The sequence below is a fragment of the Centropristis striata genome, chromosome 12, assembly GCF_030273125.1.
Source record: "Centropristis striata isolate RG_2023a ecotype Rhode Island chromosome 12, C.striata_1.0, whole genome shotgun sequence".
NCBI classification, from domain to species: domain Eukaryota; kingdom Metazoa; phylum Chordata; class Actinopteri; order Perciformes; family Serranidae; genus Centropristis; species Centropristis striata.
This window is the reverse complement of record NC_081528.1, coordinates 5,127,094-5,146,304: the sequence shown is the minus strand read 5'-3', so window position 1 is coordinate 5,146,304 and position 19,211 is coordinate 5,127,094. Positions and strand designations below refer to the sequence as shown.

The window sequence follows — 19,211 nt, the reverse complement described above, 5'->3', positions numbered from 1 at the left end:
TTGTCTGCATTAATCAGTTTTGACATTGGTTTGTTGGAATGTCCTGCTACTAAATTCTTTTTTCTACTGTCAAATGTTCTGTGAAGGCAATTTACAGAGAAAACGAACATATTACCAGATTACTGGTGTTATCAGATCAGGCATACAGCCCAGTATCCTTAGGAACATATCTGCATATTCACATCCAGGGACAATGTTCATTGCCAATGCAGGAGCTAGTGGAAGTGTGCACTATATCATTATATGCAGCAAGGCAGGAATAAGTACTGAGGTTTGGGTTTTACACAGTGTAGCCCCTCTAGCTGCCAGCAGGAGGCCATTTAGAATGGAGAACCACAAACAAGATTCAAACTCGCAACCCTCTTGCTGTGAGGTGAAAGTGCTAGCCACTACACCACCATGTGTGCCAAAATCACAATATTTCCATAACCTGAACAGCCAGTTATTAGCTTCATGTCATCAAATATTGCAGCTTGGTCAGTGGCCCCCAACATTATGATTACTATTACCCCTTTTCGACCAAGGCAGTTCCAAGGCTTGGAGCAGTTTCAATGGATTTACCATCATTATCACAATACTGACGCTCTACATTATATAGGGGCGGCTGGTTTGACTACAGAGAAGCGAATTGACCACAGTCAAACTTCCGGGTCACGTAAACCCGACCAATTAAATATTAAAATCAAATTCGGTCCTGGTGCCCGTTTTTCCATTTTTCCATTTCCATTTTTGATCTGAGCCTAATATTGAAATATGAAAAAACAAGCTTTTTTTTTTTCATTTTTTGTGTTATAATAAAAAACAAATAACAAATAACTACTCAAATTTTCATTATTTCATTTTTGATTCATGTCTGATATGTTGACCTTTTCACATTTGTCCATCACTTTCTGTTTTGAACTTTTGTATATGCCGTTACCACAGTCTTTTACCTCATTTTAACTTATCTTTATTGTCACTGTACAAATACAATGAGTGCAGAAAGAACATATCTTATCTGTATTTACAACAGTGGAGACTCACAGCAAAAAAGAAAAAACTTACTTGAACAATCACAGATGAAGTAGTGCATTATGAGTGTTTATTATGGTGCGAAGAATGACGTAACGGTTAAATTTGGCTTTGGTTAAATGATGTAATACTCAGTGAACAGCAAGTACAATAATTGATGCCAGGAAGAACTTTCGACAAAGAGACACGGGTCACTGCCTTGAACAAATGTTCACAGAAAATATTAAACGTTTTTAAAACATGTGAATGCCCTCATAGTTCAGTGCAACCCAATGGTCCATGACATCGATTTAAAGCATTAAGGAGCAGACAGTTCTCTCTTGAAAAACATTTTTTGAACTGAAATAACACAGAGGTTTTGTAGATTTGCTAAATCAGGCATTGGTGTTAACCCTCTGGAGTCTCCAAAAGCTCCAAATCCAGACTTCTTCATCACATCCAGACTAGAAAACAAAGCAGCGTGGAGCCCTACTGTAAATTTACCTCTAAAGTTCTGGCTGTAAACTCCATGAGGCCAGTTTCAGTTTGATGATGATATACCAAGTAAAACTGGAGACAAGCTCAAATATATTTAGTATAAAATGATAGAACTGGATGGAACCCTCTTATATGTTAGATTTGCAAACTTTGTTCACATTTGCAACATTTAAATCAATTTTTATTGAGCATGATAGTATTTTGAAAATAAAAAAAGATTCAAAATCACATTCACATAAAATCACAAAAAAAATACATAAAAATGACCAAAAGAAGAAACAAAATGGCCAAAAAAAGACACAAAATGACTAAAAGAATACACAAAATGACTAAAAACAGACACAAAATTACCAAAAAAAGACACAATGACTAAAAAAATACAAAAAATTACCAAAAAAATACACAAAATGACAAAAAAAATTACAAAAAAGACACAAGACCAACAGACAGAATGACCAAAAACAACACAGAAGACACAAAAGGACCAAAAAAGACACAAAATGACTTACAAAGACACAAAAAGGATTCAAAAATGGACAAAATAGCCCTATAAGGCTCCATAGAGTTAACAGCCGTCCAATAAGTAGTGCAGATAATGTCTCATCAGTCTCATCACTAAAAGCAGTCAAATAAACCACACCATTATGTTGTTTCATGGCACAGTGGCATCATCTGTGTAATCAGTGTTATGACTTCTTCACACATACAGATACAAATCTATGTCTTCCTTCTCTGACACCCACACAGATAGTGCTCCTTTACTACTAAATAATAAAGATTTCTCTCCAGTGAGTGAGATCTATACGTCTCAAACTAGAAAACCACCATTAGACCGCGTGTGGTGCTACATCATAGACCACTTGTACGCCCCCAAGATATGAAACTCGCAAGAAATACAGACACGATCCAATTACACATGTGCTCACGCCTGATTACAAGCGCTCATGGAGGCGTAAGAGCACCTAAATGGTACACGGGCATCAATATCATGTGTTAAATATGTCATGTGGTGGTTAATAATTGAGTGTTTTTTAAATGCACTTGATAAATAATGATTATTGTACAGTGACAAGGGAGTAGCTGAGATGAGTACAGAAAGCAGACAGGCTTTTTCAAATATTGATCAGGGCAAAGATGCTTACAGCATGGAGCAGATTAGCTTCTATAATTGAGTAGAAATATGGCGTGCATACATATACTGTCGCTCTTCCAATATTCATATTCATGATATCTGTTTATTTATGATCTGCATTTGGATGCAGAATCTATAAGCAATAGGACAAGATTGTGGTGTCAGAAGTGTTATAATTGTAATCCAAGCCTTAATGACCAATTATGTTCGTATATATATATATATATATATATATATATATATATATATATACATGATCTAAGGCAGTCAGTTGGTGAGAGAAAAATGAGAAAAAAATACAATCCACATTTACATTGCAACACTATGGTATATAACAAATTAAACTCAATATTGACGAAATGTGTAAATGTAGAAATACTAAAAAAATAAATTAATTTGATGTTTTTTAAAATGAAGTAATTGGTTAGTATTAGATTTAAGTGGACTTATACATATAATATTTATAATTTTTTTGTGGTTACACCATTTGACATCATGCCGACCCTTATTTGTCACTGACCACTGTATATATATATATATATATATATTTATATATATATATATTTATATATATATAGAGAGAGAGAGAGTATATATGAGATGTATATTCCTTATAGCTTTGTTTTCATGCCAATAAAGTAATTTTAATTTAGACTGAAAACTAAATACTGCCTATGAGGCCGTTTTGTTAATGCCAATAAAGTTATTTGAATGTAATGCCAGCTCTGTACCGCCTTCAGAGGTAATAACAGACGCATTAAATTGCCAAAAATGTTAGAGGCCGGATCAATGTGAACAGTGGGGGGCAGGAAGACCGAAAATATGTGACGTTCCTTATTTGGTCGACCAACATGCGGGTAATAAAAAGGAAGTGGACTGTATCATGAGAAACAGCCTCTTACTTGAGTCCAACCGTAAACTAATAATGTTCAGCAAAATGCAGAATAACTTAGCTTGAGTCTGTAGAATCTCTACAGCTAGAAACAGTTCTTCCGCCATCTTTGTTTTGAATGCACTCACCACTGCTGTCACTTATTTCACACATACTGCTCTGTTACAAGGGCTACTGCGAGGATGGGACCTAACATGCATGGTGGAAGTAATATGGGGAACCCAAACCAAAGTATTTTTTATTATAAGAGATGATCTGACCATGATGTTGGTCCATTACAGAAAGTAAAAACAAATGGCAAAAGAGAACAAATCCAAATTAAAACCATGCTAATGGACTAGAGTGAATGTGGGTTATTACCACAGACAGCAGTAGTCACATCATACTTAACATCCACAAAACATTAGTCAGTGATTATCAGTTTACAGCTGAACCTGCAGAAAGGACTCAGCACCACGTGGTGAAGCTTGTATAATTCCATTAGTACAAACATTATGCAAAGTGCAACAAAGCTAAAAGTAAACACAGTAATGGCTGGCGCATCGGCACAGGTTACACTCTGTTTGTGAACTATAGATTATTACCATCAAGGTTAATCATTTGGCTTCCACATTACTGGAATAGACTGAGCTGACAAACTGTGGATGTGCATTAGTGTTTCCTAAAAGACCAACTGATTATCATACAGAGAGCCCACCAGTGGAAATGCAAATCTGCTGTGCTTATGGTAGGAAAACACATACATTTTAACAAATGTTGGTCATAAAAATGTATTAATAAATGGAAGGACACAAATTCTGCATTGTCTGGTTGTTTTTCTGCTTTTACGAATGAATCACCCAGCCTTGACTTTCTCAGCTGCTGTCTCTGGTTTGAACAAAGCACTGTTATGTGTCCAGTGCTTATTAAAATTGTCACTTTAATATGAAGTTCTCTCTTTAGCCCATAAAGCTTTTGGCAGGTCCTTCATTGGACTCGTCCAAATAAAGCTTTATTGTTCAACCATTTTCTTTAATTTCCGAACCCACTAGATTGCACTCTCTGTTCAACAAAGAGTTTAAAAAACACTGAATTGCCGTCCCCTGAACCTTGGTTTTTGTTAACTGAACTAGATGAAATGCTTGGTATAAAGACCGCTAATGGTTGTGTAGTTCTATGTAATGATGTGCAAATGAAGCCTCGTGAACCATTTTATTTCTTTTCTGAGCTCATAGATGGCGCTCTTGGTTGAAAGAAAAAGGCTCTAGCAATGGTATTTCAGCCCTTTGTTAAACAGAGGGCGCCATCTAGTGGGCTCAGTGTGTGGTGGTGTTTTTTTAATGCATGTGCCTGAGACAAATTTCCATTTTTATGCAATTTTAACAGACAATAAAGTAATCTGAATCTTAACTGAGATGCTCAGTAAAAAAGGCAAAATTTGGTACAATTCCACAAACAATCTTTTACTTTAAGTGTTTTTGCTAGTGATGTAACAATGAAGCCTCATGAACCATTTGCGAGTGTGTTTTCAGCCCTTTGTTAGACAGAGAGCACCATCTACTGGAGTCAGAAAATTAAGAAAATGGTTCATGAGGCTTCATTGGCACATCACTAGTTTTTGCCTTTGTCAACAAACAGTTGATGCGTTGATCCCTTAATGGGATATAGAAACATTAAAAAACTCAACTGTGACCTATAGTGCCAACTTATTGCAAAACTACGCTGTAGCCTAGTTTATTCACTCCAAAGCAGTTGATGGAAATACATCATCAACATTTCAAAAGTTCACTTAAAATTCATTTGACGAGTAAATATGAACACAGCTACTCCTTACAGACTGAAGTCCTGGTCCAGTTTTTACCAGCTGTACTTGCCGTAGTTGTAGCAGAAGCTTCCAGTGTAATGAGAGATAATTACTAGTGATCCAAATGAAGCTCCATAAACCATTAGTTGTATTCGTTGACCCCAATTAATGGTAGTGATGTGCCAATGAAGCCTAATGAACCATTGTCTTTATTTTCTGACTCCACTAGATGGAGCTCTCTGTTCAACAAAGGGCTGAAAACCGCCCAATTACTATTGCTAGAGCCTATTTTTTAAGCCAAGAGCGCCATCTAGTGCCATCTCTTTGATTATAGAACAAAGATCAAGCTTAACTTGGCCATCACTAGTTTAAACCATAATGACTTGCCATTCATCATTATTTAACCAAGAGCGCCATATAGTGGACTCAACAAATATAACCAATGGTTCATGAAGCATCATTTGGAAATCACTAATAACCAACATTGTTTCAGTTTTTACTTTTAATGAAAGTGGTTCCAATAACCTGGCTGTTTCAGTAACAGACATTAACTTGGTGAGTACAACACTGATACAGCTGATACAAAAAAAGAGAAAAAGAAAAGAAAACCAGTATGTATGTTTCCAGTCTTTGAGAGTTCACTGAAATGTGAGAAGGCCACAATACTTCATCAGCCTGGAAAGATGGATCAGTTAAATGACAGAATAAAAAACTCTTATCGCCAAATTTGAGCTTGGTCTCTCACTCAAGCAAGTGAAGTGAGATATTGGACAGTTTCACAGCAGAGGAACTGTATCGGAGTGGATTAAGAAATATCATACTCACCTCTCCAACCTCCTTCCGTTATTCTCTCTGGGTTTTTCCTCTATTTCTCCCTCTGAATCTTTCCATTTCTTATTATGTTTCTTTCTGTCTCTGGGGACCAGGTGCAGAAAAAGTTCATGACACTGGCCCTGTCACTCTCTCTTTCATATAACAGAACCCCCAAGTGGATCATAGGCCTTCTTCTCATAATAGCATGTACATGTTTTATCATATACGGATTGATATTGTGCCTCAAGCACGGCCCCATAGTGAGGCCCACACTGGTCACTAGCTGGTGAAGATAATTGGTTTCATCAACCTGCTGTGGTATCCCCCATCTCTACAAGATGTTAGATCCTGGGACCAGCTTTTGCTCCACAATGGCCTGAGAAATATCAGTATAAAAAACAATTTAAACCATGGGTCTCAAACTCGCGGCATGCGGGCTAATTGCGGCCCTTGTGACGATATTTTGTGGCCCCCACCTTGATATGAAAGTTTAATGTGAGTTTTATATGAATAGCACTTTACCGTGTTGTGTGTGGAAGGTCCCTTTAATTACTTTTTTGGTAATTTTGTGTCTTTTTAAAAATAATTTTGTGTCTTTTTGTATTTTGTGTCATTTTTTTGGTAATTTTGTGTATTTTTTGGTCATTTTGTACCCTTTTTGTTATTTTGTGTCTTTTTTTGGAATTTTCTGTCTTTTTTTGGTTATTTTGTTTCTTTTCTCAATAATTTAGTTTTTTTCTGTCATTTTGTGTCTTTTTTGGTTATTTTGTTTCTTTTTTATAAAATTTTGTGTCTTTTTTGGTAACGCTGTTTATCTTTTGGTCATTTTGTGTCTTCTTTTGTAATTTTGTGTCTTTTTTAAGAAATGTAGTGTTTTTTCAGTCATTTTGTGTCTTTTTTCTTATTTTTTGTCTTTTTTGGTCATTTTGTGTCTTTGTTGTAATTTTTTGTCTTTTTTGGTCATTTTGTGTCATTTTTTGGTCATTTTGACCGCCTCCAGCAGCCCCCAGGTAATTTAAATTTGAGACCCCTGATTTCAACTTTTACATAAACATAAAAAAATAGACTGAGAATGAATGAGACTCCATTTAATAATAAAAAATACATATATTTTGACTTTTACAGGACTATATGTGCCGTTTTTTCCTTTGTCCAATGAGTCTTCAGTGTTATATATCATATAACGTATCCGTATCACCCAAAGGAATAGCATGAATCAGTATGAGACATGCCAATGCATTAGTATGGAAATGAAAGACCTACAGAAGTGGTTTGAATTCTATTAGTGCCACAGTCAGGATCAGGGGCCCGTCACTGAGATAACATGTCATACACATTACTGCATTCAGAAAAAATGGAGAAATATTCAGTAGTCAGTATTCAGTGACGAGATTGCATGAAATTCAGAAGAGAAGTCAAAATACAGTTCTGTTTTTATCATTTACCTCTTTATCAATAAATCCAACATAGGTGTTAATTGCTTGGCAGATTAGAACTGTATCTGAGCAGTTATAATACACCATGTTTTAGCTACTTCTCTTCCTTTATTTGGTAAACATATTACAGACGCCCACGCTTTCTACCTCGCTGAAGTGAAAACAGCACAATGTTAGCTTTAAGTATGCTTTGAAGGTGACCGTGATTTGTTAATAATTTCATACAAACAAAGCGACATCTGTTTTGTTCCTTGGACTTTCTGTTGCGTAGTGAAATTAACTAAATGTGTCAGTAATTTTTAGCAAATAAATCCCCAATGACAAGGAGTCACTGAAAGGATTTGCACACACATTACACTGGTTCCTAGCAGAATATTTTCCCACATAGCACTCATAAAAGTTGGTATATATTTGAGTGCACAATCCTTTAAGGGGCTGTAAGCAAAAACACACTCAGAAACCAATCATACCAATCATAAACTGGAGTTTTATTTATAACCACTGCACAAGAAAGAGCTTGAAGTCAGATTAAATTCAATTCAATTTGCACATTTATAGAAAACTTGACACATGCATACACACAGTGTGGAGTCAGAGGGAAATAGTAGTGATGGCCAAATTATGCTTCATGAACCATTAGTTGTATCTTGTGATGTGCCAATGAAACCTCATGAACCATTTTCTTTATTTTTTGACCCCACTAGGTGGCGCTCTAGGTTTAAAAAAAAAAAAAAGGATCTGGCCATTGGAATTGAGTGTGTTTTCAGCCCATTGTTGAAGAGAGAGCGCCATTTAGTGGGGTCAGAAAAGAAAGAAAATGGTTCATGAGGCTTCATTGGCACATCACTAGTTGTATCTGTTGACTCCACTAAGATATTCCTTGATTGATCCCCCATGGGGGAAATTCAGTAGATGGAAAACTTGGTTTTAAGATAAAGAAATTATGTCAGATCATGTGGGGGGAAAAAGTGTTTAGAAAGGATTGGGAAAGTAGCATTTATACCCTAAAACGTGTACTTAGGAACGCTTAAGGAATACTACTGGGAAGCTACCGATTGATATAAAAGCAAGGGTCAACTTCTGGGCCATATTGAAGTGCCTTAAACCTGCATTATTGTAATGACCAGCAGGGGGCGAGTCCACTGGTTACAATAAGAAGTCAGTTTGTATGTAAGTCAAGAGGAAAATCATTGATTTATTACCTCAGTAAACATTAGTGATGTTCCAATGAAGCCTCATGAACCATTTTCTTTATTGTATGACTCCACCAAATGGAGCTCTCTGATCAACAAAGGGCTGAAAACACACTTGATTACCATTGCTAGAGCCTTGTTCAAAGAACCAAGGGCGCCATCTAGTGGGGTCAGAAAGTAAAGCAAAAGGTTCATGAAGTTTCATAGGCACATCACTAGTAAACATTCTAATAATGAGTTTATGGTCTCAGTCAGTAGTTTCGAGTCTTCTTTAATACAGCATGATGTTCATTTTGTAAATTATGGTCCCATTTAGAGTGAAATATACAATAAAGTAGGGTATGTTTTTGGGTGGGGCTACCTTATGATTGTGTATTGGCATTGTTACTGCTTAAAATGTCTTGTTCAGTGTTCAGCTGGACTAAAAGACTTCAAAACCAGGATCCACCAACCTTTGACTGGCCTCACAGTGACTATAACCACTACTTTTATACAGTCAGTGTATAAACACCTCAAAAAGCCCCCCAAAGAAGTAACTACCCTCCACTCCACTTGTTTACTTTAATGCTCTTTCTCAGCTGCCGTACACCGCTAAAGCAGAAAACAGTCTGGGTGAAAACTTTTGACAAAGCACATATGCCCTGATAATTGTTGTATATGAGCTATATACTGATATTACACCCATGAGGCCAGTCTGTAATGCAGCTTCATAACCCACTTGCTGATACTAATGTATGAGACCATACCATTGTAAATCACCAGCAATGCAGGGGCAGACATTCCATAAAGTAATGAAGGAAATTCCATACGCTTCAACATCACAGCCACAGCTACATATGGCACAGCTCCATAATACCATTTACATCCATCATTTATCCCTTAAGAGCCAAATGGTAATTATTGCAATGTTGCGGTTTAAAGTGTCATACACAGCTGCAGTCACATGTGTTGTCTCATGTACGCAACAAAGGATAATTAGAGGATCATATTTCAAAGATGATGAATGGCTGATCGGGTTTCCAAGTCTGCCTTGTGGATTCCTCTTGAAATATGTGCATGAAATGTCATTATTAAGTAATTTGGTCTCATAAATTAGATAAATCTTTAGTGATACAAGTTGCCGAAGCACCACAGAATATCTCCTTTCCCATTGTCTTTGGACAGCCAACACCACTGCTGTAGATACAGTTTTATTAAAATCTTTAACATCTCAAACTTTGTTTTAACAAATCTGATAATGTGGATAAAATATTTCAATTATTATCAGGGCAATTTTAGGATTAATTGTGCATTGAGCACCATTGCACTGGCTTCCTCTATGTTTTAGAATCAGTTTTTAAAAGTTATGACTCACTTTTAAGGCACAACTTGGACCGGCCCCAGAGAATTTAATGGTCCTCTTAACACCTTATGAGCCTGAACGCAATCTGAGATCAACTTGTCAGCTATTCCATGCTGTTCCCAGGTCCAACTCTGTCACGAGTGAGGATCTGGAGGCTTTTGACAGGGCTCTTAAATTCAATGCACATCCTGTGAAGACACCATTATCCACATCTGTAACTAATAGTGATGTACCAATGAAGCCTCATGATCCATTTAGTTTTTTTTTCTGAGCCCACAGATGGTGCTTTCTATTCAACAAAGGGTTGGAAAAAAAAAGACTCAATTACCATTGCTTTAGCCTTTTTCTTTCAACCAAAAGAGCCATCTAGTGGGCCCAGAAAATAAAGAAAATAATTCATGAGGCTTCATTGGCACATCACTCTTAAAGTGATAATAAAAAAGAATCATATGTCATATAAGGTTGCCTATTTTGGAATCATCCCTGTGGGCTGTATTTAAAGGCATAGTTCAGATTTTTTGAAGTGGAATTGTTCTAAAAAAATCCAAACTATCCCGTTAAGGCATGGGTCTCAAACTTGCAGCCCGCGGGCCTATTGTGGCCCTCGTGATGGTATTTTGTGGCCCCCACCTTGATATGAAAGTTTAATGTGAGTTTTATATGAATAGCACTTTACCGTGTTGTGTGTGTAAGGTCCATTTAATTACTTTTTTGGGTAATTTTGTGTCTTTTTTAATCATTTGTTTCTTTTTTAATAATTTGTGTCTTCTTTTAATAATTTTGTGTCTTTTTTTAAATAATTTTCTGTCTTTTTTAAATCATTTTGTGTCTTTTTTGGTCATTTTGATTCTGCCTCCAGCGGCCCCCAGGTAATTTTTGAGACCCCTGATTTAAGGGTTACACAAATAACCTATGTGGTATTGTGGTTGTATGGCTTGCAGGATTTGTTGGGGGAAAAAATCATAACTTTCAATTTGGAGGTGAACTGTCCCTTTAAGACTATGACATCAGTAACACTGATTAAGAATCCAGTGAAGAACGAGATCAGGAACGACAGAAAGCAGCCGTCATGCAGCCTTGTAGGAGAAGCTGGATTTCCTAAATCATAATGTTCTGTGCCTGTACAACCCTGGATTTAAGACGTAAAGCTTTTCTTTCCAGTTCTTTTTAATTGTCCCTGATTCAGCTGGGATTTCACATGATCAGCTGACTGTCTCCGTGTCACATGGGTGAAATAAACTTAGGTTGGCAATGCAAATGTAGCGTGTCACTCCGGAGACCGAGGGAGATGAAGGGAAGGAGATAGAATATTTGAGCTGACAGGCTTTCATGTCATATACTTTCTTCATCAAGTGAACGATCATCTAACCCCCCGAACACACACACACACACACACACACACACACACACACACAGTCAACTGCCTGATTGTCTAACCCCCCATGGTTTAAGGCCCCAACCACCCTCAATATCCATGTAAATCTGCATAAGCCCACGGTAATGAAAGAACAACATGGATATGGCACAACTCTCAAGAGCCCTGTGATATGATATGACACACACACACACACACACACACACACACACACACACACACAGACACCACAGAGAGAAATAAAAAGGCAATGCTTATTCGAAAAGTTAATGACTATATAACCCTGTGCTGTGTGTGTGTGTGTGTGTGTGTGTGTGTGTGTGTGTCTGTGTGTGTGTGTGTGTGTGTGTGTGTGTGTGTGTGTGTGTGTGTGGTACCTACAAACTGAAAAGCCACCTGTCTTTACTTAAAGTCCCTAAGCTTTGGCATTAACTAACACAGGATCGCTCGATTGTATTAAATAACCGGCATAATTAGCAGTGAGGCATCTATTCTATTGTTCTTTGCATCACCACCAACATGCAAAGGCTGCTCCTTCAGTTAGGGTATAATTCAGGAGGGCTTTGCAGATTTGAGTTGGGTAAACAGGTGGGCAGTTAGGATGAGGCGTTGTTTACCTTTTTGTCGGCGGAGTAAGGAGTAGAATTAACTTTACCCACCAGGCTGGAATAAATCTTTATGAATTAAGTATATGGAATAATAAGTCAGCAGCAGCTAAAAATGAGGGGGTGATAACGGCAGAAATAGAGACTCAAGAAATAGAAAACATCTCTTCTATCTGTTTGTTTTGTGTCTGGTGGTCGGAGAGTGAAGGTCACACTGCAGCCTGTTTTATTTACCACCAGAGACCCATCTCATTAAATCAGATGCACTAGTATGTCAAAATGCTTTCAATGTATTTCAATTACTCACTGTGGATATCATACAAATCATTGATACCTTTTAAGAAGCATACAATATCATATTTCTCCTAAATTCACTAAAAGCATTCAATAACGCCTCATTTGCATATTTAATAGTGATGGCCAAAGGAAGCCTCATGAACCATTTGCTTTATTTGATTAATCCACTAGATGGCGCTCTCTGTTTAACAAAGGGTTTTTGAGTTTATAAACTAAATTACTATGTGTTATACATACATATATATAAATATTATTGTTATATAACTGAATATAGTAAATTAACATAGGGAGAAGGGGTGGGATTTCATAACCTTTGGCTTCTTCCCACTCCTTTTGAACACAAATAAGTGTTGAGTCTTGTTGTTGTTTCATTTTGTGTTGTTGTCTTGTATTTATTGTTGATCGTTTGTTTTTAAATGTTCATCTTTTATTTTGTGTTTAAATAAATTCTCAATAAAAAAAAAATCAATCAATCAAGGGGTTACCACTCCAGGAGCCTTTTTCTTTAAACTACAATCTAGTGCGCTTAACTAATACAACTAATGGTTCAAGAAGCTTCATTTGGACATCACAAATATTTAAAGTTAACATTCGGAAAATTTGTAATAGAAAAAAGGATTTTCTTCAAGTAATCAACTGGGGAAGTTTCATGGTGATATCTGTAGGTACTGTTTTTAGTCTTGTCTATACCTGAATTGTTCAGGACATATATTTTTTTCTCAAACTCTGAGCCAGAAATCTCCACTTCAGCAGCAGTTACATACACCCAACTTTCCAGTTTCATTCCTATCTATATTCTGAAGGATTTTACAGAGGGGTTTGTTCAGATATTATTCATAACCTGATTTATACAGCATCTTATTCCTGAAAACATGGCGAAAATTGACACTTTATGGCTGTTGACAGTATTTTCTGATTTATAGAGTGATTTAAAAAGAAAAAAATCAAACATTCCTTCTGTCGAAACCTTTGACTCTAATATGTCAACAAAATAAAACCAGAATTTTTAACCTGGCTTCTTTCCAAAAGTACTGAATAATGTTGAATTCAAGCTCCGAAGGTTAAAAAATGTTGTTAGCCTCCCACTCCTCCTGGGCAACATCAACCACCAAAACATGTTAAAAATCTTGCATGATGAGGCTGAAATACTTTGGTTTGGTTTGACTTATATTACCCCAGAAAAGGCTTACCACTAGTGAAGAGCCTGTGAGCCAATATATTACATATTAATACCAATAAAATAAGTGCAAAAGGGCTGAAGGGTGAGGAGGAACTGCAGCCACATCTATTAGTTAAGTTTAAAAGTAGTTATTTCAACCCAAATCCTGGTCTTTTTTCAATTTACAACAGTAGTTTTGTAGCTTAAACTGAAACTTAAGCAAGTTGTTGCATGTCACAATGTAAAAGACGTATTTAAAACCACAATTGTGTAACTTTTTCCAATGTTAAATAGAATGGTCATATTTCTTTTTAAAAGATACAATATCATATTTGTGTGCTTAAAAATCTCTCCTGAATTCATGAAAAGCATTTTATAACGGCTCATTTGCATATTTAATAGTGATGGCCAAAGGAAGCCTCATGAACCATTTGCTATATTTGATTAATCCACCAGATGGCGCTCTCTGCTTAACAAAGGGGTAAAAGCACACTGAATTACCATTCTAGGAGCCTTTTTCTTTAAGCAATTAAATTAATTTAAACCATCTGGTTCAATCAACTATTACAACTAATGGTTCACGAAGCTTCATTTGGACATCACAAATATTTAAAGTTAACATTCTGAAAATTTATAATAGAAAAAAAGGAGGATTTTTTTCAAGTAATCACCTGGGAAAGTTTCATGGTGATATCTGTAAATACTGTATAAGTCTAGTCTATACCTAAATAGTTCAGTACATATATTTTTTTTCTCAAAATTAGTTATTTTTCAAACTCTGAGCCAGAAATCTCCACTTCAGCAGCACGTACACACACCCAACTTTCCAGTTTCATTGTATGTCACAAAGTTAAAGATGTATGTAAAACCACAATTATGTGACTTTTTCCAATGTTAAATTAATATTTCATGTTTTATCATATATTTCACATTATTATTATCATTATTATTATTATTATTATTATTATTATCATCATATTCATATATATCATATTTGTCTGTAAATTTCTCCTAAATTCATGAAAAGCATTTAATAACGGCTCATTTGCATATTTAATAGTGATGGCCAAAGGAAGCCTCATGAACCATTTTCTTTATTTGATAAACCCACTAGTATTTTCTGATTTATAGAGCGCTAAAAATATATATCCAACACTTCTTCTGTAGAAACCTTTCACTCTAATATGTCAACAAAATAAAACAACAATTTTGAACCTGGCTTCTTTCCAATAATAATGAATAATTCTGCATTCAAGCTGCCAAGGTTGAAATATGTTGTTAGCCTCCCACTCCTCATGGGCAATATCAACCACCAAAACATGTTAAAAAATGGAATAGTCTTAAATTATGAGGCTGAAATATTTTGGTTTGGTTTGACTTATATTGACAATTAGAGTTAGGTAAGAAAGCTTTAAGTCACGCCGCCCCTTCATCATGGAACAATCTGCAAAAAGATCTGAAGTTGTCTGAGTTGCTCACAATTGGTGAATTTAAATCGATTCTAAAGGATAAAGAAATAATTTCCCTTTGTCAGTGTGACTGGTCCTTATTAAATCTCTACTTGAGGCTCTTTCATTGATGTTGTGATGGCTGTATTTGTATTTAATTGATTATGTTAATTGTGTTTTAAATGTTGTAACTTGTCACTTTTATGCTGCCTGTATTCTTGGCCAGGTCACTCTTGTAAAAGAGATTTTTAAAATCTCAACGAGACTTTTTTACCTGGTTAAATAAAGGATATATACAATTACCCCAAGAAAGGCTTACCGGACACCAAATGTAGAGAAGTGGCCTTAGGTTGAACCACTGTTGTGCTATCAGTCTGTGATGGATTGGCACTGCTGACATTTATTTATATGAAAATGTCAGGGATTATTAGCTCCAGTTTAAGCCATGATTATGTGTCTTGGACCCATCTCAGTCAACAAACTTTATATATGGAAGGAGGGCATCAAGCTGAATGACTGAGTGGAAATGATTCATTTAGTGTGAATGAGCGAGTTAACGAGTCCTTGAGATCTCCGTTAGACAGTATTTATGTTGTGATGTTACAGTTTTTGACTCCCATCAGTCTGAATCTGCGTGCCACCTCCGCTGTCACCTCCATAGATTGACCTGATTGTGTGGCACTTACTCACTGATTAGGTCTATTTCAGGTTTTATCAGCACACATCACTGCTGCGCTTTCCTCGAACAAATATCCTACTTGACAGTTTGTCTGAAAACATCATCATCATCATCAACACTTAAGTCAGGTAGTCAGATTGTAGGGTGGAATGATTTGTGCTGAGGTTTTCTCTAGTTTAGAGCTGTGTGATTTTATACGCATGAAAGACAAGGACATGAGCAGAAAGTGTGTGTGTGCGTGTGTGTGTGTGTGTTAGAAACGGGCCCCAAAAGTGACCAAAAAACTAGCAGGGGTGACACAAGTTTAAAATTTTGTTAAATTTAAGTTATTTTTGTGATTGGGATTTTTTTGGAATATTATCTGATTTTTTTTTTTTACAGCAGTGTAGAACCACTAGAAAGGGTGGATCCCATAAATGGGTAAAAAAACTGGTGGGCCCCCCGAGGCGCAAAGATGAGTATTTGTGTGTGTGTGTGTGTGTGTGTGTGTGTGTGTGTGTGTGTGTATGTGTGTGTGTGTATTCTTGTACTTCCTACATACTGAGGACCGGAAGACATTTTTATGAGTGAGGACATTTTTGCAAAATGAGGACATTTCGGCCGGTCCTCACTTCTTGAAAGGCTTTTTTGAGATTTCAGACTTTGTTTTAAGGGTTAAAGGTTAAATGATAATGATAATTAACTGAAACTGTATTGTGTGGTTACAAAACTAACTAAAATTATAGTGAAAATGTCTTTTGTTTTCGTCTTTGTCTGATCCATCTTGACTATGTATGAAAAAAGTTGACAAAGGAAATAAAGGCAAAAATTAATGTGATCTCTTTTAATCTATCCATTACAAAAAACTAAAACTAATAAAAACTAAACTAAAACTAAAGCATTTCAACAAAATAAATACTAAACTAAAACTAGCAAACTCACTCTAAAAACTCATTAAAATTAATGAAAAATTGAAAACTATTATAACCTTGCTAGGGAATTCACGGTAACACTTTGTATGAAGACTACATCTATAGTGCATTATGAGCGCATTCATAGTGAATTATAATGGTCATTATAATCGAACCCGGGACCTCTCGCACCCTAAGCAAGAATCATACCCCTAGACCAACGAGCCGAGGTACTTTAATGTTATCGGAAGGCCGCGCAACACGGTCCATCGTACATCAGAGCAAAACCACAACGTTGACATGCAAACAGGGTTTGGACTTTTTTTTTATGATACCCCTAGACGAACAATCCGAGGTACTTTTATCCCATAGGTCCATCGTAGATTAGTACGTACTCAAGAATTTACATTGTTTGGGTTGTGACTCATGCAATCTTGGCTTTGAAATCAAAACACAGCGTTTACTTGCTGAAATCTAGAACATGGCTCACGTTTTGTCACAACACATGGCTTTGGCAGTACTTCTGTGGCCAACATTCAGTTCTATCCTTCTGTTCTCTTACACAGAGAGCACAGGACAAGCTTTGGGCTCGTCCGGGATTTGAACCCGGGACCTCTCGCACCCAAAGCGAGAATCATACCCCTAGACCAACGAGCCGAGCTACTTTAATGTTATCGGAAGGCCGCGCGACGCGGTCCATCGTACATCAGAACAAAACCACAACGTTGACATGCAAACAGGGTTTGGACTCTTTTTTTTATGATAGCCCTAGACGAACAATCCGAGGTACTTTTATCTCATATGAAGCCCGCACGACGGAGTCCATCGTAGATTAGTACGTACTCAAGAATTTACATTGTTTGAGTTGTGACTCATGCAATCTTGGCTTTGAAATCAAAACACAGCGTTTACTTGCCGAAATCGAGAACATGGCTCACTTTTTGTCACAACACATGACTTTGGCAGTACTTCTGTGGTCAACTTTCAGTTCTATCCTTCTGTTCTCTTACACAGAGAGCACAGAACAAGCTTTGGGCTCGTCCGGGATTTGAACCCGGGACCTCTCGCACCCAAAGCGAGAATCATACCCCTAGACCAACGAGCCGAGCTACTTTAATGTTATCGGAAGGCCGCGCGATGCGGTCCATCATACATCAAAACAAAACCACAACGTTGACATGCAAAATCCTCAAAGTTGGCCCAATCTTTGCCTATACAGTACATGATTGGTGATCTTCGAGAACTTAAAGTTCTACCCTGTTTGTTCTCCTACCCAGAGAGCACAGGACAAGCATTGGGCTCGTCAAGGATTTGGACCCGGGACATCGGGCACCCTAAGGGTGAATGATAGCCCTAGACGAACAATCCGAGGTACTTTTATCTCATAGGGAGCCCGCACGACGGAGTCCATCGTAGATTAGTACGTACTCAAGAATTTACATTGTTTGAGTTGTGACTCATGCAATCTTTGCTTTGAAATCAAAACACAACGTTTACTTGCCAAAATCTAGAACATGGCTCACTTTTTGTGACAACACATGACTTTGGCAATACTTCTGTGGCCAACTTTCAGTTCTATCCTCTTACACAGAGAGCACAGAACAAGCTTTGGGCTCGTCCGGGATTTGAACCCGGGACCTCTCGCACCCAAAGCGAGAATCATACCCCTAGACCAACGAGCCGAGCTACTTTAATGTTATCGGAAGGCCGCGCGAGGCGGTCCATCGTACATCAGAACAAAAGAATTCACATTGTTTGGTTTGTGACTCATGCAATCTTGGCTTTCAAATCAAAACACAGCGTTGACTTGCTGAAATCTAGAACATGGCTCACTTTTTGTCACAACACATGACTTCGGCAGTACTTCTGTGGCCAACTTTCAGTTCTATCCTTCTGTTCTCTTACACAGAGAGCACAGGACAAGCTTTGGGCTCGTCCGGGATTTGAACCTGAGACCTGAATGATACCCCTAGACGAACAATCCAAGGTACTTTTATCTCATAGGGAGCCCGCACGACGGAGTCCATCGTAGATTAGTACGTACTCAAGAATTTACATTGTTTGGCTTGTGACTCATGCAATCTTGGCTTTGAAATCAAAACACAGCATTGACTTGCCGAAATCTAGAACATGGCTCACTTTGTCTCACAACTGGCCAACTTTCAGTTCTATCCTTTTGTTCTCTTTCAGAGAGAGCACAGGACAAGCTTTGGGCTCATCCGGGATTTGAACGCAGGACCTCTCGCACCCTAAGCGAGAATCATACCCCTAGACCAACGAGCCGAGCTACTTTAATGTTATCGGAAGGCCGCACGACGCGGTCCATCGTACATCAGAACAAAACCACAACGTTGACATGCAAACAGGGTTTGGACTCTTTTTTTTTATGATAGCCCTAGACGAACAATCCGAGGTACTTTTATCTCATAGGGAGCCCGCACGACGGAGTCCATCGTAGATTAGTACGTACTCAAGAATTTACATTGTTTGGCTTGTGACTCATCCAATCTTGGCTTTGAAATCAAAACACAGCATTGACTTGCCGAAATCTAGAACATGGCTCACTTTGTCTCACAACTGGCCAACTTTCAGTTCTATCCTTTTGTTCTCTTTCAGAGAGAGCACAGGACAAGCTTTGGGCTCGTCCAGGATTTGAACCCGGGACCTCTCGCACAGCGT

The 19,211-nt window shown here is 37.4% G+C and overlaps 4 non-coding genes across 4 annotated transcripts; all 4 read right to left on the bottom strand.

Moving 5' to 3' along the window:
* Nucleotides 1-17,117: 17,117 nt before the first annotated feature.
* Nucleotides 17,118-17,189, bottom strand: trnap-ugg (transfer RNA proline (anticodon UGG)). Its single transcript has one exon. It is a non-coding gene; the product is annotated as a tRNA-Pro (tRNA).
* Nucleotides 17,190-17,565: 376 nt separating this feature from the next.
* trnap-ugg (transfer RNA proline (anticodon UGG)) lies at nt 17,566-17,637 on the bottom strand. The gene has a single exon. It is a non-coding gene; the product is annotated as a tRNA-Pro (tRNA).
* Nucleotides 17,638-18,142: 505 nt separating this feature from the next.
* On the bottom strand, nt 18,143-18,214 carry trnap-ugg (transfer RNA proline (anticodon UGG)). The gene has a single exon. It is a non-coding gene; the product is annotated as a tRNA-Pro (tRNA).
* A 529-nt stretch (nt 18,215-18,743) lies between these two features.
* Nucleotides 18,744-18,815, bottom strand: trnap-agg (transfer RNA proline (anticodon AGG)). The gene has a single exon. It is a non-coding gene; the product is annotated as a tRNA-Pro (tRNA).
* Between the last annotated feature and the right edge of the window lie 396 nt (nt 18,816-19,211).